Here is a 27,292-nt window from a genome sequence, read left to right on the forward strand (position 1 = left end):
CATTTATAGATACTGTTGGTACATTCTACCCCCCTCCACCCCCCAACACACGCACTCAAATACCATGTATAATGCTATAGAATACAATGGAGAACCAAGAGTCACTGCCAGGCTGAAATGCATGGTATATTTTTTGGCACCTTCTGGTTTCTTTCTGAAGTAATCCCTTTCTTGCTAAACATTCACTGATCCTATCATGATCAGTCTGCCTTCTCCCCCACTGAAGCAGGTCTCTATGAGTATTCATGAGTTATGCTTGCTGCTGTAACAAACAATTCCAAAATCTCTGTGGCTTAACAAAATAAAAGTTTATTGCTCACATCACAGTGCAAAAAGGTTCCCCAGCTTTCCTGCGTAAGTCTCCTCTGAGTAGTGGCTTAGAGATAAAAGTTCCTTTCATCATCATTATGCCACCATCTTCCACAGATGACCTCCATTTTCACCAAGGAAAGAGAAGTGAGAGCATAGACAATGATACAGGAGTTTAATGGCCAGGGCTAGAAGTTGCAAACATCACATTTGCCCGCATTTCATGGCCCCTAAATAACTTTAAGGGAATGTAAAAAGCATATTTTTCTTTTGTTCTCAGGAGAATGAAACAGGATTGATGAACATCTAATCAATCTGTTACACAAATCCCCCTTTTAGTCATCAAAGATCCATTTCAATCTTCCTCTCACAATATATTTTGGTCATTACATCACATACAAAATCTTATATCTCTGGGCAAGCATAGTCCTCACCCCCAGGATAGATAGGACTAATCTAGTTACTGCTACATATGAAACAAAAAGACAAGTTTTTGGTTCCTCATATGCACATTCCCTATACAATGGTGGACACTTTCATTTAGAAAAAGGAAGAATAGAAATCAGAGAGTAGTAAATGGTCCTGTCCAGACCCAAAGTTTTGCTAGATAGATGGAACAGTTCCTTAATTTGGCTTTGATTTTGTTCACTGGGAGAAACTCTTTTATCATTTGTTCTCTGTGGCCCCTGATTCCATCTCCTGGGCAGTCTGTTCTTGCCCATTGTCTTCCCTGAAGACATTTAATGGAGATATTTTAGAGCATGGCCTCTTAAGAGGCTGTAAAACATTTGAAGCCCTACTTCCTGTCCATGGAAAGTAGAGACCTGTCTTAATATGCGTTCCCTCGAACAAGGATTCAGATGCAAGCATTTTATCTGAAAGGTAATCTTGAGAAGCATTACAAGTAGTAGAGAAGTAAGACATGGAAGGAAGGAAAGTCAGTAAAGGGAGCATTCATGAGTAGGTTGCCTCTAGAGAGATTTTAGTAGAGAAATTTGAGCTTATAAATTCTAGGGACCCTCTGAGAGACTATGTGGAATATGATTTCCATGATAGGTGCAGAAACTTTTGCCACTCATTGATTTAAAATCACTCCTGAGGCAGTATAATTCCAAGTGGTCCTGCAGGGAACAGAGTCCCCCAGAGCAGGGAGAAATAGGCAAGGATATATTATCTGTGTCCTAGAATAGACAGAGGAAATAGGATGATGCAATGACAGCATCTGCTACAGGGACCAAGAGTTACTTAAAATTCAAACAGTCAAGGAATTTTGTAGCCTAGAGTCATTGGGGTTTTTTGTTTTGTTGTTGTTGTTGTTATTGTTTTGGCAATACATTTCCCTCAACAACTTAATAGGATTCCAATACATTTGCCATGAGAAGGTAAACACTTCTAACATTCTTTCTGTGATACAATTTTTAAATGAGCTTTGTTACTTGTTTTCTCACCCTCATGCCTCTCCTCCAACTTAAGGATGGCTATCATGAGGCTGTCTGCAAACTAGAGGGTGAGTAATCTTTCTTAAAATAAACCACCAGCAAGAATTAGTTGATAGTCAGCTAAGAGAAGCACATACCCTTGATGTAATCTTTTCCCTGAGTTATTCGATTCAACTAACAATTTTTAAATCCAGCTTTTTCTATTTAGGATTTAGAAAAACTTTCCACACAAACATTTCTGAACTTCATCTATTCCCTTTTATTCATGCTTCATTTATGTAAACCGGCCAGTTCTTTCCTGAGCCCATTTCTTTTTGTAATACCTTAGAAAATATGGCCTAGCATAGCCAGCCCACACTAAAGTTCTGACTCATTTCTACCATGTCCCCTAGAGGTACAGGCTGAGTAGGGACTGGTTCTGACCTTAAATTTATGTCGGGTGACAATTGTACCAAATATTTTGCCACTGTGTCACATGGATAGCCTTCTTTCCAGACTCTAGTATCAGTTTTCTCACTACTTAACTATCAACAGTTAAGTCAATGCCACCTAATTTAGCTTTTTAATGGCACTACTTCACTTCTGGTATAAATGTCTCTATTAGGATAAATAACTCTAGCTACTATAACTAACGACCACAAAATCCCAAAGGCTTAAAAATGAAATGGTGTATTTCTCGTTTGTACCTAGTCTGATGTAAATAAGAAGCTCTTCTAGGAGTACTTCCTTCAAAGAGTTCTCAGGGGTTCAGGCTGCTTCTATTTTGTAATGACGCGATCCCCAATATAATTGTCTCAATCACCAAGCTAGGAAAGAGATCTCAGAAGATCAAGCAGGGGTTTTTAAGTCCTAGCCTGGAAATGATAGGCATCCCTTCCGCTGACATTCCTTTAGTCCAAACCTAACTGCAAGGCAGGTTGGAAATGCAAGTTTACATTACCCAGAAAGAAGAAATGGGGGTTTGTATAACTTGACACTAGCACAATGATTGACAAGTCGAATGTGTTACCACTCTAAAACAGGACTAACCTTAAAACAAAGAAATTAATCTCTTACAATAAAATTTCGTATCTATTATAGACCAGATATGGGGGACCACAGTCATTTGGTTCCTCATTCAGTATTTAAGGTTGTTCCTGTATAAACCATCTCTGTTCTCACTGGGAAGTGAACAAGAAGTAAACCAAGAATTGAGCAAAGATGCTCACTCATTTTGGTGACCTATCTTAAAGTGATGGCACATGTTTTGTTTTGTTTCGTTTCGTTTCTACTAATCCACTGAAAGGTGGAAACCCTGCCAACCCTCCTTAGAACCAGACATGGATACAAGAATTTCTTGTTTTACTTTCCTAGAGGCACCTTGGTTAAACTGATACTCAACTGCCTGTAATATTAAAAACTTTGGAGAACAAAGGGTCCACGTGTTACATCACCTTTTACCAACTACCTCTTTTCCTGAAAAAATACATTAGTCTTTAGGTGTCAATATGCATTTAAAAAGTATGCAAGCTAAATAAAAGTAGTTGAACATGCAACCCAGAGAAAAAAATTGTCCCAGGGCCCAACGTCAGTTTTAAGAATAACACAATAGGTACATTTTAATTAAGTGAATTCAAATATCTATGGTCAAGATTCAGTTTTAAATATTATAAAATACTGTAAAATTACATTTGTATAGGTATTATTTTTCATATACTATTTAATTTTTCATAGATTAAGTTTTCATTATTACATATGCTATGTAGGGTTGTATGTACAAAACCATCTACATTATACTTCATGAGGGATAAAAGGGATTTTTAAGGGTAATTTTGACTGTAATTTTTACAAGTGTGGACTTTTTAATCTAATACCCTGATAAAATACAATTCCACAGTAATCTCGTTTCTGCACATAATCTGCCTCCTGACTCAGCCTCCCTGCCCTCACTCAGGTTTCCTCTTTGCTGGTTCATCTTCTGTCCTGGTCCTGGGCCCATCTCCAGCCTGGTAACAAACACCACTTTTTGGACAATCCTTTTGTTTGATGGCCTGGTTTTAGCATTCTGTAAAATAATAGACTAACAAAGACTTGAACTTTGTCAAATGTTTTCTAAGCCAGTCATTTCCTACAGAGATCTTGAAAATGCTGTATACACATCAGATGCTATATACACATCTGACATGGGCCCAGACTCAAAAGCAATCATGGAGAGCAGTTCAGGCCATTTATTGAATGTTTATTATGTGCCAGAAACCATACTAAGAGCTTAATGTATACTAGCGCATTTAATCATCACAACAACTCTGTGAGGTAAGTACTACTATTAGCTCCAGTTTATGAATGAAGACGTTAAAGTAAAAAGAAGTTCAATAATTTGCCCAAGGACACAGTGCCTGTGATAGTGAAGCTGGGATTTGAACTCCAACATTCTGGCTCCAGAGTCTGCACATTTCTTCCTTATAGAAGACTCTAGTTTTATCTGTCAATAAACAATTGCTTGTTTGTAATAGCCCTAAGATTGCTGTCAGCAATGACAAAAATAAAAGGAAATTAGCATTTTACCTGAAAAAAAACCTTCCTTTCAAGATTGATACCTTCTGGATGTTAGACCTGAATAAGTTCTAGGATGTTTTCATATTGATTAACTAAGGATGATCAGTTAGTCCAACACTATTTCAAAAATTACTTACAGCTATTTACCCTGGCAGAAAATCAGTAGGAGTTGTCATTATTTAAATCTGTTTCTGAGGCACTACACTCATGGAGCTATTTCCTGAGTGGGTGCTCAATGAGAGAAGACAGATATTCAATCACCTAGACCCCAGAAAACAGAAGTTAAAAATGCAAAATTTTGTAAGGCTATGTCACAACAGATAAGCAATTAACTTTGGGCATCTATCCCTTGAATTGGGTTGTATCTATACAATGGCAGGAAAAAAAAATCTATTAATTTGCTCACTCAATCAGTCAAAAATTTAAAGTATAAAATTATAGACAAATTATATTTATTTAGTAGCACATAAATAAATGTATATATGTATGTGTGTGTGTATACACACACACACACACACACACATACTCTTCATAACTATTGGGGTGCTTGATGAATTAAAGAAACCTAGAATATAATTGGGAAGCTTCATGTGTCATTGTTACATGTGTGAGCACTTTCATTCACATCATTTGGTGGTAAATGGAAGCACTCACAGAGGAGGAACTCTGCAAAAAGAAAAAAAAAAATAAGTGTCCAATTATGGAGAAAGTAAAATAAAAACAGCACAAGGACTGTGAACCAACTTTAAGCTCTTACTATTCAGGAGGCAATTATCCAACTGTGCTCTATTTAGGCTCCTGGGTGCTTCTTCCTGTAGTCTGCCCTTGAGATAGTACTTGAACTCCCACCAGCAGAGTTCAAAGATGGGACAGTAGGCAATTGGCTGTATGATATAACCTGAAGGATATGACAGGTGTATTCACCCCAAGATATCTGCCCTTCCTTTCACCCACACCCTCCCCATCATTAAATTTCCATTTCTGGCCTTATTTTTTCTGTCAGTCATGCCTAAAGATGGACTCTGTTGAAACACATTCATTACTTGTGAGACATTGCATCTTAACTCAGTAATGGTCGCTTATACAGTGTCCCAATTTACTTATCGGACCAGATAACGTATTTCCTGGCTCAAGGTTCATAGCTCAAGGTTCTGAGGGAATATGAAACTAGGCAGGTCTGTATTATAGGGAAAAGAGGGGAGAAGAAATAAAGGAAGTAATGGGAGCCATCCTGAGTATGTAGTACTGAGTATGGGCATTGATAAGGGAGAGGGTGGTCAAGATCTAGAGGACATCTCCAAAGAGGGCCACTGAAGGGTGCCAAGGAACTCAGCTAGTTGGGGGTTGGGGAGAGAAGAGTTTTGCTTTTGTCTGCTAGATAATAGAGGATGAAAAAAGAAATATATATATGATTCGTGAAGCTCATTCAGAAGTTTTATTGGGAAAAAGATCAGACTATAACAACTAACAAGGTTAAAATCCATTACCTTTAGGTCACCTGCATTTTTATTTTCACTAATGTGTTAGGCTGCTGTAACAAATTACCACAAACAGAATAGCTTACAACAACAGAGATTTATTCTCTCACAGTTTTAGAGGCCAGAAGTCTGAAATTAAGAGGTTGGTAGGGTCATGCTGTCTCTGAGGCTCCAAGGGAGAATCTGTTTCATGCCTTTCTCATGCTTTGGTGTTGCCAGCAATCCTTGTCATTCCTTGGTTTGCAGACAAACCACTCCAAATTCTGCCTGTTGTCACATGATGTTTACCTTGTGTGTCCTTTTTCTCTTGTCCTCTAATAAGGACACCAGTCATTGGGTGAGGGCCCACCCTAATACAAGGTAACTTCATCTTAATTACATCTTCAAAGACCCTATTTACATATGAGGTCACATTCACAGGTACCCAGGATTCGGACTTTAATACATGTTTTGGGGGGACACAGTTCAACCCACAACAATGATGTCTTCCTGAAGAGTAACAAAACTTAAGTATTGGCTATCGTTCTTCCCATAGCCTTCCAGCAATTCAGATGAGACCATTCACTGGAAGAGGAGTAGCCACTTCTTGAAGGAGGCAATTGAGAAAAACTCTATCACTGTCATGATGAGACTGAACAGCTCCTAGAAATTTAAGACCATATTCTTATTATACTCTTCCATTTGGTGCTTTACTGGCGTCAAGACTTCCATAAAGTTTTCAGAGTTTCACCCTTGGCAATAATCCAACACATGAGTACAACAGTAAGATGTTGGCAGAGAGGCATAAAGGGCCATTGTTAAGGTAAGGAGTGGCAGCCCAGGAATAAGGAAGAGAGAGAGGAACTAATCTCAGGCACAAAGTTAATTGCACACTAAATCAGTGATATCCATAATACCAAACAAAGGGAGGCTTAAAAGACAGGTTCTTGTTTTTTTTCTATTGTTTTGTTTTTTAAGAGAGAGAGGAGGAGAGAGAGACAGAGACAGAGAGACAGAGAGATAGAGAGACAGGTTTTGAACAGGATGAGAACCTAAGATAGCAACTGGATATTAGTAACATGTAAATATAGTTTTGATTCTATAATTTTTCCCATCTTTAATTTTTACTGCACACATATCCAGGTTCCAAGTAAAGCAAAGGAACTAACCAATAGAGCATTTATTGAATAAATAAAACTCAGATTATCCATGGCATCCATTGAAAATTGGCAAGCATTAATTACCTAAACATCCATGCCAACCAGTCAGCTAAGACAAGTCAGTCTGCTGTTCCTCAATGTTTAGGATGTGAGCCATAACACTGGAAGTTTCAGAATAACACTTTTAAATGAAATAGAAATCTTGCAAAACTTAGAGATCTTACGGGTAAGAGTGGACTCTCAACTGTTTAAAATGGAGTAGAAAGTGACTTTAAGGTCTGAATCTACACATCAGCTAATGAACTTAGGCTGACTCCCCTCCCCCACCTTTCAACAAAGCTGGCCTTTATAACTTTTTATTTATAAACTCGTCTAAGTTAAGGCTTCCGGAAATTAAGTCTTAGCTGCTTCTTCTGGCTTCATTGCCAAAAAGACAGCAAAAAGTTATTGAATACCTACTATGTGATCTACACTGTTCTAGAAGCTTGTGATTCAAAAGTAAACAAGGCAAAAAGGATCTTACTCCATGGAGAGTACATACTAGTGGGTGAGACAGACCTGTATGTCTCATTTTAGAAACAGGTGTCCAATTGCGTGTAAAAGAGATTTGGGGATTTTGGCTTTTTTCCTACAACATAAGTATTTTAATAAAAACTACTTCTGGTAACTAGAAGTTCATTCCAGATTTTCACATCCTTTTACAGACACCATAGAAATAAATGTAAAGATGTTACAATGTGTTTCATAAACTATATTATAAGACTCAAAAATTAATCTTATAAGGTCAAAAATTTTGACGAACTTTCATTATTTGGTACTAAGAAAAAAAAATAACAAGTGTTCAAAGTAGTAAGAGTTTCAAGACACAAGACCAGCCAATCTGTGTTCTCATTCTAGAACTCCTCTGTCCCAGGTTCCCTCACTGGGCTTTAATTTCAAAATCTGTGATATTGAGGGTTAATCTTACTCAACATTTTTAAAGAATTGTTCAGATATCACCGGAATGCCTTGGTTTTGCAAAATTTAGATTTAAAAACTGATTTTTTAAAATAATTTAAATATAATAGAGCAAATAGTAGTTAAGTACTGTTTTATACCAAATTTTAGCCCATTGGAAAACTACCAACTGATAATTTATGCATTCAGGTTAACAAATGTTTGTACAGACCTCATAATGATCTCTGGGCATACATTTGAACTTCTTGAAATTGAATTATTGATCAAGTAGGTTGTAGCTCTGACCTGGTCTTTCAATAAATTTGTTTCTTTCTATATGCACTTTGTAAAGAATGATTCAAGGAAGTACCTCCTGCATCACAAGCCAACTACGCTCTGTTAATTGCAGCCCAGACTCAGCCAGATCCACTTGGTGTACATTCTAGCCACAGCATACCAGTCACCTATGCAACAACGAAGAAGCATAACACATATCTTATGATACTATAAGTAAGTAGCTTTAACATTTTCTTTGAGTTTTGTAAGTTTATTGTCTCCCTTTTATATTTAATATAAAGAATGCAAATATGTTAGATCTTGAAAAGAATACAAATGGCTAAAGAAAATGAATCATTGCTCCACTTTCAAGTTTCGAGATAAATTTTTTTGAAGAAAAGACAGATTTCAAGGTGAGCTGTTAAAAATCATTTATCAGTTGCACCTATTTATTGGTGTGAATTGGGATTTTTTCAATATTGTGCAAGCAATGCAAAATTAAAAAATAAAATCGAATATTCAGATTGCATCTATCATTTATAACCCAGAGTTCATGTTTTTATGCTCATTAAAAGTGTCATTTTTTTCATTAATTTGGCTGTATACTAAGCAAATCTTACAAATATGAGCTTTTAAAATAATTTTTCAACAATAATACTGATCTCATCTCTTTTATATGTAAGGTATTTTACATGATATTGAATTAGAAAGATGATTCTTTTATGAAAAATGTTTTATAAGTGTTCTAGTCAGGAGTTGTTTGTTTTCATGAAACAGAAACCTACTCATAATTATCTCTCTCTCTGATTTTGTTTGTTTGTTTTGCTTCTCAGTTGAAGTCTCTCATTTCTTCAAACTTTTTTGCTTATTAGTTAGTTTGCACATGCATGAAAATTACCTCCAGACTCAACATGACCCACAGTTCAAGTGCTTATCATTCTCTGGTTGTAATCCTGTCTTATAGTACAAATACTAAAATGAAATAAAGCATTTGGCTCTGCTTAACTTCTAGATTGACCCAACCTGTGTCAGGTCTCCAAAAGAGGTAGCATGGAGCTTAATATCAATGGAACCAATATGGCCTTCTAGGTCCACTACTTTAGCAGGTGCTGTCCAAGGATATTGGTGCCAACTTAAAAAGGAAGACTTCTGCTAGGTTCAAAACAAGTCTGTTAAACAACAACAGCAACAACAACAGAAAAGAGAGAAAGATGATTTCGAATAGTTCTACCTAACTTTAACACCTTAATATCACCAGAAAGTTATATATATTTTTAAGAAGCTTATTGCTTTGTTTCCTTTTTCACTTCTTTTTATTTTTATATTTAGGATTATTTCCATTGCAATTATCAAAACCTTAATTCAAATTTGCTTAAGCAAAAAAAAAAAAAAAAAAAAAAAGTAGTATCTACTGGCTTGCATAGTTGAACAAGAAAGAGATATTCTAGATTCAGGAATGATCCAGAGCTTGGATGGTCTTATCCATGATGTTTTGTTGTTGGTTATTTTTTTCCATCATTTCTCAACTTGATGTCTTCAGTGTTGGCTCCATTCTTATGGCTTCTAACTGGCTGCCAGAAGCTCCCATGGCTACATCCTCAAAAGTACAAGTAGTCCTAATAGATTGATTTAGGTCACACTTGAATTAATTACAAATGTTAAAGGAATGTGATATATTGATTGCCTTAAGCTTTGGTCATGTGCTCTATCCCTAGAACTGAGAATAAGGTCAACTTTTTCAGGTTCACATGAGCTATGACAGGGGGAGAGGAGGTTCTTCCGATGTATAACTTGGATGCTAAGCAGCAAAACAATAAATTATCACCATAGTTGACAAAATATCCAACTAGTGATGCCTGGAAATAATTTCATACAAGGCAATAAAATCTCCTGATCTCTAATTTTGTTCTGCTAACCTTACATGAACAGATATTGACTATCAAAGCTAAACCAATTTTTCAGTGGTCTGTGGATAAAACATTATACACTTCATATTCACACTTTACCCTTTACTGAATTACTGATTCTACCTATCAACTCTCAGTAAAGCATCTACAAGACCCTATTCTCCAGACATGTACATTAGGAGGGAAAATGAACATTTAATCAATAAATATTTGCTGGCTAATGCTTTGACATTTACAAAAGCTGGGCACATCTGCATGAAAACACTAAAATAAAATTAGTAAAGTGATCAAGAATAAGACTTGATGAAAAGAAGCCAATTGAACCCCCAAAATAGATGCATTTCTTAACCATTATGAGATTTCAAATGACATTCATTGTCTCTCCATTGTGCGAAAATGATTTGTCATTTCATTCCACCCACCACTAACCAAACGAATAGTTCCATTTCATAGACTCATGATCAAACGATTGGTGAAATATTTTAATGTTCAATAGATTGTCAAAGTATCTTGTAGAACTATGTCTAACAGATAGAAAATTTGAACCCCAATTTATTTTGTTATGACTATTTTTAAAAGAACAATCAGCAATTTTTATGTAGAAAGAAAATATGCTATAGAAGTTTAAAAGTTGGCCTCTGGTGTCAGATTGCTTGGGTACGAATCCTAAATCTGTACTTAACTAACTTGTCGTGCCTCAATTTCCTCATCAGAAAAAATGAAGATAATAATAGCTGTTTCTTGGGGTTGTTTTCAGGATTAACTGAATCAATCCATCTGAAGCTCTTAGAAGCTCCTGGCAAGTAGATAGTACCCCAGGAGTATTAGCTGTAATATTCTTTTACTTTTTTTTTCCTCTCCCCCTTTTCACTTTTTCTTCACATGAAGAAATGCTATTAAACTATTTTATGGACATCTCACTTCTGTATAATGGATATTGCAAACTGGTCCAGACATAATTGAGATATAATCACCAAAGAGATGCCTTTGACAGAGATGGAGTAGCTGACAAGTTGCTAAACACAATGTTAAATTGTTTGTTATTGTTGAGGAGTGGGAAGCTTCTCTTTTAAAAGGCTCCCAAGTTTAAAGCTAACATGATGAATGTTCACAACAGACAGACTAGTTTATAGTTTATATAGCCAGAGACACTGAGGTTAGCCTGGATGATGAGAGAGCATGCTCATTCCTAAGCCTGTAGCGACACACACATCTCTACCAAGCTCAGGCACCTCAGCTCTTCATGAAGAGGTGTGTCCATGAGGTTGTAAAGATTTGAACCTTACAAATGAGCATCATGTAGTCATAAGCATCCAGATGAGTCATGGCTTATTTAATGGGTGTAGCTCATCTTCAAAGAAAGATTGAACTGACCATAAACATCAGATCATGGAACATAAGCTTTCTAAAGCATCCTCATAAAAAATATAATAAAAATAAATACAGCTATTGCTTAAAATTCAGAGTATCACACAGATTTATTGTGAATCAGATGCATCATTGCTCATCTTCTCTTTTTGGATGATATCTGTACCACTGAACTGAGTTTCTAAAATGTTGGTTAAGCTATTTGTGTTAATGTACATAATCAGTTATAGGAGTCAGCCTCAATACAGCATAGGACATGAGAGAATTTGAAACATTTGCATTTTCACTATGTTTTTCAGTTTTCATCTTTTAGGAATTTTGTTGACATATATCAGTTTTCGGCCCCTCAACATATAATCTGATATAACTTCAATAATACCCACCCTTAGAATGGCCAAAAGGCCAAAAATTTCAAGATAAAGACAAATATATATATAACTTTCTGAAGGTTCTCAAATGTCACAGAAATAAGAAAAAATTTTTTCTTTAAACATGCATTAGTCCCATACATTTGCATCCTTAGGTGTTATCTTTAGCTCTCAGCAAAGTATACAGATATATGGCAAAAATTATCCAAAGGTCAAACATAGACTTTTTTGGGATATGTAGCCTACTCTGAATTTTCTGAAACTAGACATGAAGATCATTTTCATAGAAAATATAAATAATATTTTTGATAGCTCTCAGTAAATGTGAAATCAATTAACACATACTGTTTTAGCATCCTATTACTTCCCCAGCACCATCTAGGTTCTGTAGGAAATTTAGGATAACTATGAGAGGCAGTATCTGCACTCCACTAGCTTACATTTCAGTGGAAAGATTATACTATGTGCAAACAGCATCAAACATCATTAAACAGGCAATAATTTAGTAGGTTTGAGGTATAAATTAACTATTGTTGAGATTTGGAGGAGAAAGAAAAGAGCAAAAGTATAAGTTTGGTAAAATTCATAAAAATTACATGGAAAAATAAGCCTTGAACTGAATCTTAATGAATTCATAGAACCAGAGGAAAGGCAAACAATGAGGTGGGATGCCAATAGGTTATTTAAGAGACTGGCCTACATAACAATAACATCATCAAAATATGAGTAAAGAATAGTCAATTCTTAGAAAATTTCCCAGGTTTCTTTAATAAAACAGAGGCATAAGTCAAGGGTAACTCCAGGATTTCAAAACTGGTTAAACTAGAGATCTTTATCAGAGACCTGGGGAGTTAGAAAACAGCTCAATGGAGAGAGAAGTTCTATTTAAAAAGTATTACAGTTGAGGTAACATCAAGATGTCTCATTGTTGATGTCTGTCGCGGAAAAGGAAGTAATATTGGAAGTAGAGTTTGAGAGAGAGAGATTTGGAAGTAATAGGATGAAAATTACAATATCACTGAAATTCTCCCTATGCAGCTTCCCTAGTAGTCCAATATCTCCACCCCCCCACCCCCCCACCCCCCGCTGGGAACCATACTAGAGTGCTTTTTGTTTGTTTGTTTGTTTTATTTTAATGAGATACATCCCACCACTCTGGAATTATTACCATTTTGTCTACATCAAGAATTACTTAACTCTAATGGAACATAGTCAATTGAACCATATTTTCTAAGTATTCCTCCCTCCAAGTACCCATTGACTTTATCAGTATCATGCATCCGATATGCCAGATTTCATTTTTTCTATGATGTCAGTCACGCTACCATCAACTGACCTAGTGTGACTTTGAAGCATTAATATTTTACATATAATGTTATTCCATATGAGTATATTGAAGCATAAGGAAATTTCAGTGTTTTCAGTTTTACTTATTTCCATAACTTGAGTCTCAGCAGTTATACTGAAGCCATTTTATATAACATCCCTATTAAAATCTAGAATGTATACCCCCCAAAATGTACAGAGAATTATTCAAAACTATATTGTATTTTTCAATCCTGGCCAAATTATTTGAATTTTCATTTAACACTCACAAGAATCAGAATGGATAGCCTAGATGGATAAAAGCAAGACTGGGAGATTTAGTGGGTGAGGGGGCAAGGATTGGGGGAACAAATGTTATAAATGTGAACCATAAGCATAAAGCATTTTGGCAAATAGCATTTCCCCACATGTTTTATCATCGAATCTTAGACCTCTGGGTTGAAGGATACCTTAGAGATCCTCTAGAGCTCACATTTCTTAGGAAGGATTAGGGCTGGGGCAAATGCAGAAGGATTCTCTCAATGGGATATATTTCTTGTGCTGTCCTATTCCCACTTAGAGCATAAATTTAAGCTTTGTATTCGAGTATTTATAAAAGATATTCAAAAATTGCAATACCCTGATTATTAAGTTTGACCACTCTTTTCCCTAAAGAAATTCTGAAGGATTATTAAAAAGGTAAAGGTCACAAAAATAGCAACAGAATCACTGAGATCATTGTTACCTTTTCTAGTTGACACTCCTAGATGCACTTTGAAGGAACTCTAGCTACAGTGGATAAATGGAGCCCAGCTCAACCTCACTAGACCTGTCTCTTCTTTGATGAACTTAATGCCCTTAAGTTTATATCCAGACCCATCATTCTATAATTCCATGCATATTCTCAGATAGTCTTATGAAGCCTGTCAAAAGGGTTCATGATGGCAGATTCCTGGTTCAATTTATAGCCAAAATTGCAATTTGGCAATTTTATAGACATGTGAATTATTGTTAATGCCTTGATGATAACTCCTTAAACTTAGAGAAGCTGCTATCCAAAGCATTTATTTAATATTTGATCAATTAATAAACATAGTATAAAATCCATGAAAATAATGTGAATACTAATTTTTCAGAGTGAAAAAAATAAACAAAATAATTAAGTGTATCTAGTAACATACAGAGGCAATTTTGATCAATAATATAGTCCTATGTGGACCTAGAAGAAACTTATTGCTATATATTTTAATTTCACCTTAGGTCAGCAATTTGCTTCAATAGTGAAAACCATGTCACTAACTATAGCTTCCAGGCTTTCAAGCTATTTGTTTGCTTTTAGTAAAGAAACAAATTGGGAATATATGCAATGATTCAATTTTTAGAAGTTTCTTTTTTTTCAGAATCAAAAACATTATATAATTGTTAAATAAATCCCTTTCTCCCCTGCATCTGCTCATACATTATTGGAAATTACAAAATTGGGGAAGGAAATCATCACTAGAGGTTTTTGTTCGTTCATTTTATTACTTGGAAACCAGATTACCAAATTAGACCATTGAAATGTATTTTTACATGTGTCAGACTGCAAACAAATATTTGAAAAGAAGGCTCCGTATTTCTCTCTTCTCAATGTTCCCCAGTAGCAAGGGGCCCATCTCCAGCTTTTTGAGTCTTTCTCATCTCCACGGAACTTGCTGCGTGGCAGCTAAGCCTGTGGAAATGGCGATGAGTTGTAAAAGTAAGAGAAGCCCTGTGTCAGCACACACTGAAAGCAGCAGCGGAAGTCCTGTCTACACTGGTAGCAAGACAGGCTACACTAAAAAAGTATTTTACCACAACCAGGTAGTTAGCCCTTCTAACTAATTATCAGCTTTTGCCTGCTCATTCCCTAAACCACAAGGCCTGGTGTACCCAGATTGCAGTTTCTTCCTTGGTGACCTTTTCCTTGGATTCTGGAATGTTCTACAGCATTTCTTCACCAGAATGGGCAGAGTGGTCACAAGCACTGTCCCTCCACTTGAGTTTTTAGTTCAGCTCAGGGAGTCTCTTTCCTCTTCAATATACTTTCCACACTTTTCTGACTGGATTCTTCTCACTTAATGGAGCTTTTCAATTACTGTAACCCCTCATCCGTCTACGTCTATCTAAGTTAAGGAAAGATGGGTTTAAATGATGAGCATCTCTCCAACAAAATCTTCATTCTTCACTATTGAGCAAGAACCAACAAAGTAAAGGGCCATTCAGGCTCGGAACCAATGTCTGGCAAGGATAAGCTTGCCCCAGCTCAGCCCAGATGATGATAAAAATGGGCTTGGACATTTCAGACTCTCCAATCTGGAAAACAACTCAGCTGAAATTTATATCTGGGGCCTAATATGAAGCTTGGCTAAAAGCAAAGCTGCCCTTGGAAAAAGATAGATGATTTTAAACAAGGCTAATTTAAAAACCCAAATCAAAGATAAATCAGCTCTCTGAACTTCGAGGGGCCGCCTCCAAAGCAGAGGTCCACGCGATGGAACCGGCAAAGGAGTCCCCCACCCCCCTGCCAAGAACAGAGACTAGGGCGGCTGGGAGGATTCCTCTGCGAGTTCTCTTTGGATGGGGGAAGACAGCTCAGGCCCTTGAAAAAGGCATTAATCACATTTGGTTCCTTGTACCTGAGAAAAAATAGCTATCTATAGGATCTGATTTTTTGTGTTTCAAACTGGAGAAAGCTTTTATGATGTCTCTTGATGAAATATAACCACTCTCTCATTCTAAGCAGCCTCTAAATTCTTAAATGTGTGTAAATGGAAAACATGCTGTGGGTCTTTATTCCACTGAGCATCAAGAAATAAATCAGAACTCCCCTCCTCACGCCCCCACTCAGTCTCTCCCCTGATACCTCACAGATGTGCAGCGTTAGAGGGAAGAGCAGAAGTGCTTTATAAAATTAATATGTGGAAACTGCTTTATTTACCATAAATGCCTAGCCTGGGGCTTTCTTCAGTGCCCAGTCACGATATTAAGCTGAGTCCTTGCCTTCTGCCTACCAAAAAGTCCTTCCTCATTTCTGTCAGATAAGAGGGTCTCCGTGTTCTATACAGGAGAAGCAGTTAGTGGTGATGTGATGTTCACCGTCAAAGGTGAGGTAGCTGCAAGTTAGTGGTAAACAAAACATTTAATCCATAATGTATGAAATGTGTAAATCATTTTAGAATCCTGCTGGGTTCAAAGTCCTAAATAAATACCTATCATTACTATAATTGATCTTAAACTGGATGCTGGAGACCAACAGATAAATACAAATGCTAGAACTTGCCTCAGTGTTTCATTCATATCTAAAAATATATAGAAGATATATACCACAGAGCTCATGAAAGGCTTTTAACTGATTTTAATAGCAGTCATTACATTAGAAAATGAGACTTCCCCTTGTAACAGAGATGAACTGGGAAGAAACAAAGGAGGAGAGGTAACTAGTGCAGCGCCCCAGTGCCCTGCCAGAATTACTGTTCATCATTCTTGCTTTCAGCAGTTAGCCGGCTCCTTTTGTCAAAGACTACCACCATCTAATGAAACAATTAGGGCTTGACAGTTTAAATATGCTATTTTGTTCTTCTCAAGTGTAAGTGCCAGCCACTAAGACAAACTATACCTACCACCTTCATATCAGCAGAGCCATTGTTATCCCAGATAGAATGCCCTAAAAATAAAATTCATTTTGTATGTGAAGCTTCATCAAGTCAGGTCATGTCTGCTCCTCAGGGCAGACTGCAGTGTACTAATTTCATTATGCTATTTTTAAATGTGGCCTCCTTGGATCTCTTAGTATGTCCTACATAGCTCAACAAGGCCCTGAGTTAATGTTCAGGGCTTTTTTGCTAGTTAACCTCTGCCCACCCCGCCTTCAACCCTAACCTCAACAACCTTTCCGAGCCTGGATAGTTAACGAGAAATAGGCACACTAATGATGAGTGTGTTCACACTCAGATCAGCATCACCTACTGGACACTGGCCAACATGTGAGCTGTTAGAAGTTAAAATTGGCATCAGTTTCTTGAATTCATTATTAAAGTTATTCCAGTATTTTAAAAAAATCCAGAGGGTGACTTCCTAAGATATCATCTTAAGCTGTTGTTGAATCTCTATGTACCTATTTCTGTTTTGCCTCTTGCATCAATTCTTTTTTTGTTTCAGTTGTAAAACGAACACATTCATAAGTATGTGAAAAGTGTAGAAGACCATATCATTATTCATGATTTCTAGTTTCAACCAATAGAAACTCAATTCAAACTTGATATGCAGTATAGGATATATTGTTCAGGTAATCAGAGCTGAAAGTGGCTTTAGGCACAACTGGATTCATTATGGCTCAAATTAATGCCATAACAACAAGATTTCCTCTTCCAATCTCTCAGTTTTATTTTTTTTCCTGTTTTGGCCTGCGTCCCTGGGAGGCTCACTCCTCCTGGTGGCCCATGACAGCCCCGGACTTATATGCTACCAGCCGAGTAATGCTGATGGAATAACATCTTCTCAGTTGTTCTAGTCAAAGTCCCCAAATGGAGTCTCATTAGTATGGCTTGGGTATGTGCCCTGAACCTATCAGGGTTCAATATGTCAGAGCAAATCTCTGATTGATCAGGTTTCTGTTATATGCTCACCCATAAAGCCAGAATTTTACATCAGCCTCGGATACACCACATGAATTGAGAAAGAGTGAGGTGTGGTTCCCCCAAAAGAACACCAGGTATATCATCATAAGAAGAAAGAATAGATACAGAGCAAATAACAGATGTCCATGACAGAGAACTGTGTCCTCACAACCTAAAACAAGAATCAAAGATACATACTTAATCCTAGAGGAGATAGAAGATCTAGGACTATTTTGAAAACTTGGATGGATTTATACTAATTAAAATAGTAAAATATTTCCTACACAAAGATTCAGAAACCATCATGAGATAATGTGATAAAAAATGAAAAAATATAGAATACAGGGAGAGAGACACATATATGACATGAAGTCATCGGGGAATCTTATCCACAAATTTCAGTCTTCTGTTACACACTCACATTCTGAATATGCTGTCCCACCGCCTCTGGACTCCATTGTTTCTGATGAGAAGTTATCAGTCTTATTGGAGTTCTATTGTCATTTTTCTTACTACTTTCAAGATTTATCTTTGGATTTTGACTTTTTAAAAAAATTTATTTATTTTAATTCCTTTCAAGTATACAGTACATTGGTTAGACATCTATAAAGTTCATAAAATGCTTTTGACTTTTTAATTATAATGTGTCTAGGTATGGATCTCTGTGTATCCTACTTGGAGTTTGAAAAGATAATGTCTGAAAACCTTTAAATTTGATGAAAAATATTACATGTCCAAGAAGCATAACAAATATTTCTTCTATTTCTCCTTTTACACATATGTTGGTATCTTATTGACGTCTCACATTGCTATGAGGTTCTGTTTGTTTTTCATTCTTTTTTCTCTGTTTTTCAAATTGCATCCTCTCTAATGATCTAACTTCAAGTTTACTGATTCTTCAGCCAGCTCAAATATGCTTTTGAGCCCTTCCAGGGAATTTTTCATTTTGATACTTTTCCACTTCACAATTTCCATTTGATTCTTTTTAAACTTCAATCTCTTCTTGATATTTTCTATCTGGTAAGACATTGTCATCATACTTTCTTTAATTCTTTAGACATGGTTTTCTTAAGTTATTCGAACATACTTTTGATAGATACTTTGAAGCCTGTGTCTGCTAAGTCCAATATCTTGGCCCCTCAAAGGCGGTTGCTATCACCTGCTATTTTCCCTGTGTGTGTAACACTTTCCTGTTTCTGTGCACATGTGTAATTTTTTTTATTGAAAACTGAATATTTTAGAGAATATGTTGTAGCAACTCTGGATACTGATATCCCCCGGGGGGTTGCTGTTGTTTGCTTTATCATTTGTTTATTTGTTCAGTGCCATGATTGTACTAACTCTATGATGTACAGTCTCTGATATCTCTGTTCAGATTATTTTCCCTTTGTTTTTCTCTTTTACCCTGGTTTTCCTAAGGAATGCCCTTGAGCCTACTTTTTGGTCAAAATTTGTTTTAAGCCCCCTAGTTCAGTTAGGTTTTACTCTTTACCATTGGATGTCCAGGTGGCTTGGAGGCTGCTATCACAATTCAGAGAATTTACATTTTTGCCCCTCGATCAGCCAGAGACTAGTAGCTTGGAAGTTCCTTCTTCATCTCCTCCTGAGGGTGCAGTTTGGGGTATGCAGACAGTCTGCCAAACCACTAAGGATGCATGTGATTTTATTTTTAAACTTGGCTTCCTAGAAGTTGCCCCAGGGCCAGAGCTGCTTATTGTCCAATTAGTGCTTGGTCAGAGATTGTGCTTAAATCCTTTGTGCCAGTGAGGCTTCCACCCTGTGTCGATGGATCTATGTGCAGCTTGGGGAATGACTTCAAAATGGCCCCAACTCGTGCTCTGATTGCTTCTAAGTAGGTGCCTAGTACATGGGCACAACCTTCCAGACCCACAGAGCTGACTGTCATTCCAGGAGGGTTATTCTTTGCTCTTTCTGTGGTCCTCTCTTAAACTCCCGGCTCTTCTGCTCTCTCACTTGTTACTACCAGCATCGTGGAGCTACCAAACACTCTTAATTGTTCTCCACCAAGATCACGGTTGTTTCAACAACACCCTTAGGCCTAGAATTCTCCAAACTCTGTTCCAAATGTAGTCATTCTCCTTCAACAGAGCTATTTACAGCTTACCTCTCTCCCTGAGCAGAACTTCTACACTACAGCACGGGAACTGGGAGCAGGGACAGTGGCTGCCTCTCTTGGAGTGCCACCTGCTCCATGAGTGGGTGCTGGAGTAGGGGATGGTACCCCTTTCCCAGAATGGAGCCTCCACACTGCTGTGGCAGGACAATTGGAGCCCTAGTATTCTTGGCCTACACAGCTGGAGTAGAGCTTATGCCCTATAAGTAGGGGCTGGTAGGGATGGGAACCTCAGTCTTTTCAACCACACCTGCCCTAAATAGAATTTCTGCAACATGGGAAGGGTGGTGGTGGGCAGGGAATGATAAGCACCTGCCGCCTGCCCCTTGCAGTGTAAAAAAGCCCTAGACTGGGAGTTGGGAGAAGAGGTAGCTTCCTCTTCTCCACCACTATACCCCTTATCTTCTTGGCCACGCTACCCAGAGTAGAATTCCCAGAAAAGAGTTTTCCAAACACAGAGCTGAGGGGATGGGGAGGAGGCTGTGCCAAGGACTGTCATTGTTCTAAGATTAGTAGATTTTCTTGAATGAATGTTTCTCCATTTGCTCTATGCCCTTAGGACAATTTCCAGAGCTTTAAAATGATTATTTTTTTCATAATTTTTATGAGTTAAATTGTTGTTTTTCTGGGAAAAGGGTCTGCCAGGCTTCTCACTCTGTCATTCTGGAAGTCCCTTCACACTCACATTTAACTACCGTTGCTGCTGGTTACAAATCCATGAGTCATAAGCCATTCAAGAGCTTAAAAAGTTATCTAGTCTATTTCCTCTGCCTTTGAGCAGGATAATACCTTAGCCAGCCAAGACAGATGAGAATCTCTACTGGTTTTGAAAACCTCCAGAGAAAAAAATTTCACAGCCTTCCTTAATAACTTAAATCAGCACTTAACAACTCTCACTGCCAGGAATTCCTTTCTTGCATATAAGGTAAAGCCCACGTGGTATAGTTTAAAGGCCTCTGCTCTTCATCTGCCCTGGAGGTGATAAAGAACAGCTGGTAACCACACAGCGCTTTTCCTCTCCAGGAAAAACAGTCTCCAATCTTCTTCTTCTTCTTCTTTTTTTTTTTTTTTAAATCTTCCTTTGGTCCTGTCATAGGAATAGTCTTAATATTCCCCATACTATTTTTCAATCCATGGACAACCTTTGTGCACTCTTCCGAAACCTTTTCACCCTTGCTATTACCCTTTTAAGACTGGAAATATTTATTGAAGAGAAGTCGAAGCTGTCCACACATGATTCTCTTGGAGCACTTATTAACTATGCAGATTCCTGTGCCCCACCCTAGACACCGTGGATCATAACTCTGGCTATGGAATCTGGGAATCAGCATGCTTAACAAATTCCTAGGGTCATTCTGATGCACTGAAGTTTAAGACCCTCTGGGCTAGATCATAGTTTGTTCTCTACCATTAGATCACAGGTTGCAACACTGCCTGCACAGATCACATGGGAGCTTTTAAAAATCCTGATGCCTGAGCTGTACCCTAGTCCAATTAAATCAGAAGCTGTAGGCAAGGCACCTGGTCCAGCACTCTATTTAAAACTTCCAGCTGAATTCTAAGTGCAGCCAAGGTAGTCAGTTTCTCCAAGGTGAGGACTGATAGTGTTCGTATCCCAGCACCTCCTAACACAAAGTCTAGTTCATGGGATATTTAATTGTAAGCATGAAATTATCATCATCACAGTGAAAATGGATCATTTTGTTACCGTTTGTTTTGGAGGAGAGTTGACTTTGAAAAGAGAAAAGTGAAGACTTCTGATTTGGAAACGTGTAAGATTAGAAATGCTGAGATGCCTATGTGAAGATTCCTACTGGCCAGGAATGAGGAAGGCAAATGTGGACGGTGAGTGCTGAAATCTTCGCATTGAATGATATCGACACCTTTTGTTACTGTTTGGGAGCAATTTGAACTATGGTGTCGCCCTGGCAGCATGATGGGGATAAGGACACAGAGTGTAATTAGCATTTTTCCTAAGTTCTTCCTCAGTGACACAGCAAATCATAGGTCAGCAAGATTTAGAAAAGATTTATTAAAAGTATATTTTAGAAAGAGGAATGGGCTTTCAGAGAAGAGAGCAGTAACAACCCAGATATGGGAAGATCTGTATTATACTTGGGCCGTGATGGGTGGTTACAAAGGCATTCCTAGCATGTGAGGTCATTTTATTGACACTTGGATGCTATATAAGTCTTTACCTGTGCTATATAACTCTTTACCTAGTGTGCATGCGCTTACCCAGGATTCAGTCTGTTATCATGAACTTCCAGGCATAAACATGGTCTTATGATGGTATAATGAGGCCGAGATTGTGGGCAGGTTAGGTTAGTACCTTCTGCACACATGTCTGTGGCCGTATAAAACCAGCTATAGATTATGGACCTCCTGTCCTTTGTCTCTGGGGCTGCAGGAGGGATTCTCTAACTACCAATAAAGTGTTTTGGGGGCAGTCTCTGGATTGGGTCTCCATTCCTTTGTTCCTTTGTTGCTCATGTCTGACTAGCTACCTAACATTTTCATGTACCACCTCAGACACACTTGGCCTATCTTGAGTCTCATTTCATCATCTTACTGGAAGACAACCTGCAAATTCTACCAGCCCCACCCAGCAGTGTATCACTTTATGCCCATGCCATATGCCCCACTCCTCTTACCATAGGCTTCCCTGATGACACAGAGATGAGAGATAAGCAGACATCCTAGATGCTCACATACGGGCAAAGCCTAAATATGAAAAAGTTAACACTCGAAGGGTCAAACTTTCTACCAATGAGAAATAGGAGCTGGTAGGTAGTTTTTTTTCCTTTCTCCACAACCTTCCAACCCCCACAATGTAATGTTCTGAAACAAAGGTTATAAAACTTCTAGAGAATGGTTCTGAGGGATCCGCTGTCAGTTGCACTTAGTGTTGGCAAGTTTAGTAATGCTTCCTTTTCTTTTCCTCCTTCCCTGCTTTACTGCCCCTTCCCTCATTCCTAATCCCAGTTATTACACTACTCCATAAGAGTGGCATATAAAGACTATAACCCTACTTGGGAATCCAAGTTCCATAGACCAGGGGCCCCAACCCCTAGGACACAGACTGGTACCGGTCCGTGGCTTGTTAGGAACGGGGCCATACAAGCAGGAGGTGAGTGGCGGGTGAGTAAGCAAAGTTCATCTGTATTTGCAGCTGCTCCCCAGCTCTAGGATCCCCACCTCAGCCACACCTCAGATCATCAGGTATTAGATTCTCATAGGAGCACCGGTTCCCGGTGCCAAAAAGTTGGGGACTACTGACATAGATGGTATATCATTCATTTTCATATCCTTACCTATAGCAGTTTCTATCACAAATTAGGTACCCAAAAAATATAAACTAACATGAACATGGAACAGAAAACTGAACAGAGAAAGAATGCACCAAAACTATCCATGATGAGAGAGTATTTTGGTGAGAAAATAACCAAAAGATTGTGACTTAACTTTCCCATTTATAGCCATGGGACCATGGGCAAACTGGCAACCTTTTGGATATTTAGTTTCTTTACTTTGTAAAAGGAAAGTTGAATCTGAACCTCATGAGGTTCAAATGAAAAAATATATATAGCAGTGTTCTGAAAATTATTAAAGCAAAGTGTTATTGCTTTGCTATCATAGACTTATATGGTGGCATTTTTTTTCCTGATTTTGAAAGTAGTCCTATATATTAGCAATTAACACATATTACAAAGAATTAGAAATCGCTGTGTGAGATGGGATAATCATAATCAAGAATTGTGAGTGATTGCCTGAGGTGAACATTTTTTTTGCTTCATGCTATATATTTTTTTTCAAATATATAATACAGTATTATTAACTACAGTTACCATGCTTTACATTACATCAATAGGAGTTATTTTATAGTTAGAAGTTTGGACCTTTTGACCACCTTCATGTTTTCAACCACCCCACATCAGGCAATCATCAATCTGTTCTCTATATCTATCTTTTCGGGGTTTGTTTTTTTGGCGGGAGACATTGTTTTGTTTTAGATTCCACAATGAGATCATACAGTATTTGTGTTTCTCTGTTTGACCTATTTTACTTAGTGTAATGTCTTCAAGGTCTATCCATGGTGTCACAAATGGAAGGATTTCCTTTCTTTTATGGCTAAGTAATATTCCATTGTGTACATATACCACATTTTCTATTCATCCATCAGTAGACACTTAGGTTTTTTCCATGTCTTCGCTATTATATATAAGGTTAGAATAAACATGGGAGTGTAGATATATTTTTGTCAGTGTTTTCATTTTCTTTAAATACTCAGAAGTGGAATTGCTAGGTCATATGGTAGTTATATTTTTAATTTTTGAGGAACCTCCATGCTGTTTTCCATAGTGGCTGTACCAATTTATATTCCTACCAGCAGTTTACAAAGATTTTCTTTCCTCAGCATCCTCACTAACACTTATTTCTTATCTTTTCGATAATAGCCATTCTAATAAATGTGGGGTAATATCTCATAGTTTTGATTTGCATTTCTCTAATGATACGTGATGTTGAGCAACTTTTCATGTATCTATTGGCCATCTGTATGTCTTCTTGTATATTCAGATCCTCTGCCTGTTTTTTAATGGGGTTGTTTGATTTTTTTGTGCCAGAGTTGTATGAATTCTTTTAACTAGACATTAATCCTTTATCAGATATACGGTTTGCAAATATTTTCTCTCATTCAGTAGGTTACTTTTTCATTTTGTTGATGATTCCTTTTGCTGTGCAGATTTTTAGTTTGACGTAGTCCAACTCGTTTATTTTGCTTTTGTTGATTTTATTTTGATGTCAAAAGATCACTGATGTGAAGTAGTTTATCACCTACTTGGGAGTTTTACAGTTTCAGGTCTTAACATCCAACTCTTTAACCCATTTTGAGTTGATTTTGATGTATGGTATAACAGAGTGGTCCAGGTTAATTCTTTTCCATGTGGTTGTGTTTCCAACAGCATTTATTGAAGATACTATTCTATTCTTGGCTCCTGTGTTATAAATTAATTGACCATATATGCATTTTATTCAGAGGTCTCTTTTCTGTTCCATTGACTTGTCTGTTTTTATACTAATACCATACTATTTTGATTACTATAGCTTTGTGATATACTTTGAAATTAGAGAGCACGATGCCTCCAGTTTTGTTCTTCTCAAGATTGCTTTGACTATTTAGGGTCTTTTGTGATTCCATACAAATTTTAAGGTTTTTTGTTCTATTTATGTGAAAAATGCCATTGTATTGAATCTGTAGATTGCTTTGGGTACTATGGACATTTTAACTTTAGTCTTCCAATCCATGAGCATGGAATAGCTTTCCATTTTTTAAGTCTTCTTCAATTTCTTTCATTACTACCTTATAGTTTTCAGTGCGCAGGTCTTTCACCTTCCTGATTAAACTTATTTCCAGTTATTCTTTTGATGCAGTTTTAAATGGTTTTTCTTTTCTTCTTGATCATTTATTATTAGTATATAGAAATGTAACTGAATTTTGTATATTGATTTTGTATTTTGAAACTTTACTGAATTCATTTAATTTTAACAATTTTTGGTGAAATTTTTAGGTTTTTTATATAATCATGTCATCTGCAAATAGCGACAGTTTTATTTCCAATTTACATAATTTTAATTTCTTTTTCTTGAATAATTTCTCAGCTTAGGACTCTCATAACTATGTTAAATAGAAGTGGTGAATGTGGACATCCTTGTCTCATATCTGATCTTAGAGGAAAAATTTTCAACTTTTCATCGTTGACTATGATGTTATCTGTGGGTGTGTTATATATGGCCTTTATTATGTTGACATATGTTCCCTCTGTTCCCAATTTGTGGAGAGTTTTTATTATTCAATGTTGAATTTTGTCAAATGCTTTTTCTGCATCTATTGAGATAATTATGATTTTATCCTTCATTCAGTTAATGTGGTGTATCATATTGATTGATTTGCAGATGTTAACCATACTTGCATCCAGAAAATAAACACCACTTGATCATGGTGTGTGATTCTTTTGATGTATTATTGAATTCAGTTTGCTAATATTTCATTCAGGATTTTTGTATTTATGTTAATTAGGGATACTTGCCTGTAATTTTCTTGTGTTGATGTCCTAGTCTAGTTTTAGTATCAGAGTAATGCTTGCTCATAAAATGAGTTTGGAAGTGTTTCTCTTTCTCCTAATTTTTTTGGGGGGGAAGAGTTTGAGAGGAGTTGGTATTAATCTGTTTTCAAATGTTTGGTAGAAATCACCAGTGAGGCCATCTGGCCCCGCACATTTTCTTGTTGGGAGGTTTTTAAATACTGATTCAATCTGTTCAGTTTTTCTACTTCTTCGTGATTTTGTTTTGGTAGATTGTACGTTTTTAGGAATTTATCCATTTCTTCAAGTTGTCCAATATGTTGGCATATAATTGTTCATAGTAGTCTCTTATGATCCGCTGTATTTCTGTGGTATCATCTGTAACATCTCATTCTACTTTCCCCTTTCTACTTTTATTTGAGCTCTCGGTAAGTCTAGCTAAAGATTTGTCAATTTTGTTTTTGTTTTTTTTTTTTAAATCCAGCTTTTATTTTCATCGATCTTTTCTATTGTCATTTTAGTCTCTATTTTATTTATTTCCACTCTGATCTTTATTTCCTTCCTTCTTATAACTGTACGCTTTGTTTTTTTTTTTTCATCTTTTTCTAGTTCCTTAAGATATAGTTTGAGTTTTCTCTTGATAGAGGCATTTATTGTTATAAACTTCTCTCTTAGAAATCTTTTGCTGCATCCCTTAAGTTATGTTTTTGTTTTCATTTGTTCCAAGGTTTTATTTCTCTTGATTTCTTCTTTGACACATTGTTTAATAGCATGTTGTGTAATTACCACATATTTGTGAATTTTTCAGGTTTCTTCTTGTAATCGATTTCTCATTTCATACCATTGTGGTCAAAAAAAGATGCTTGATATGATTTCAATCTTTTAAAAAATGGTAAGATCTGTGGCCTAACATATGATCTGTCCTGGAGAATGTTTCATGTCTATTTGAGAATGTACATTTTCTTTCTTCAGGATGAAATGTTCTTATATTTTTATTTTAAGTACATCTGGTCTAACGTGTCGTTATTAATGTTTCGTTATTAATTTTATTCCTGGGTGATTTATCCATTGTTAGTTATTAAAATCCCTAACTATTATTGTATTGCTATCTATCTCTTCTTCTAGATTTGTTAATATTTACTTTATATATTTAGGTGCTCCTGTGTTGGGTGCTAAAATATTTACAAATGTTATAGCCTCGTGTTAGATAGATCCACTTATTATGTAATGACATTCCTTGTTTCTTATTAAAGTCTTTCTTAAAGTATATTTTGTGTAATATAAGTATAGCTAAACAAGCTTTCTTTTGGTTTCCATTTGCATGAAATGTCTTTTTCCATCCCTTCCATTTAGTCTCTGTGTCTTTATGAAGTTAGTC

General features: G+C 36.7%; 1 long non-coding RNA gene across 1 annotated transcript in view; it reads left to right on the forward strand.

Annotated features, from left to right (window-relative positions):
• LOC120590795 (uncharacterized) overlaps positions 1-27,292 on the forward strand; it is a 70,882-nt gene that overhangs the window by 4,939 nt on the left and 38,651 nt on the right. Inside the window, exons 3-4 of the long non-coding RNA XR_005649771.1 lie at positions 8,189-8,346; positions 21,554-21,676. This is a non-coding gene — a long non-coding RNA (uncharacterized LOC120590795). The remainder of the gene's footprint in view (positions 1-8,188; positions 8,347-21,553; positions 21,677-27,292) is intronic.

This window comes from Pteropus medius, unplaced genomic scaffold (genome assembly GCF_902729225.1).
Source record: "Pteropus medius unplaced genomic scaffold, Ma_sr-lr_union100, whole genome shotgun sequence".
In the NCBI taxonomy this organism is placed as follows: Eukaryota; Metazoa; Chordata; class Mammalia; order Chiroptera; family Pteropodidae; genus Pteropus; species Pteropus medius.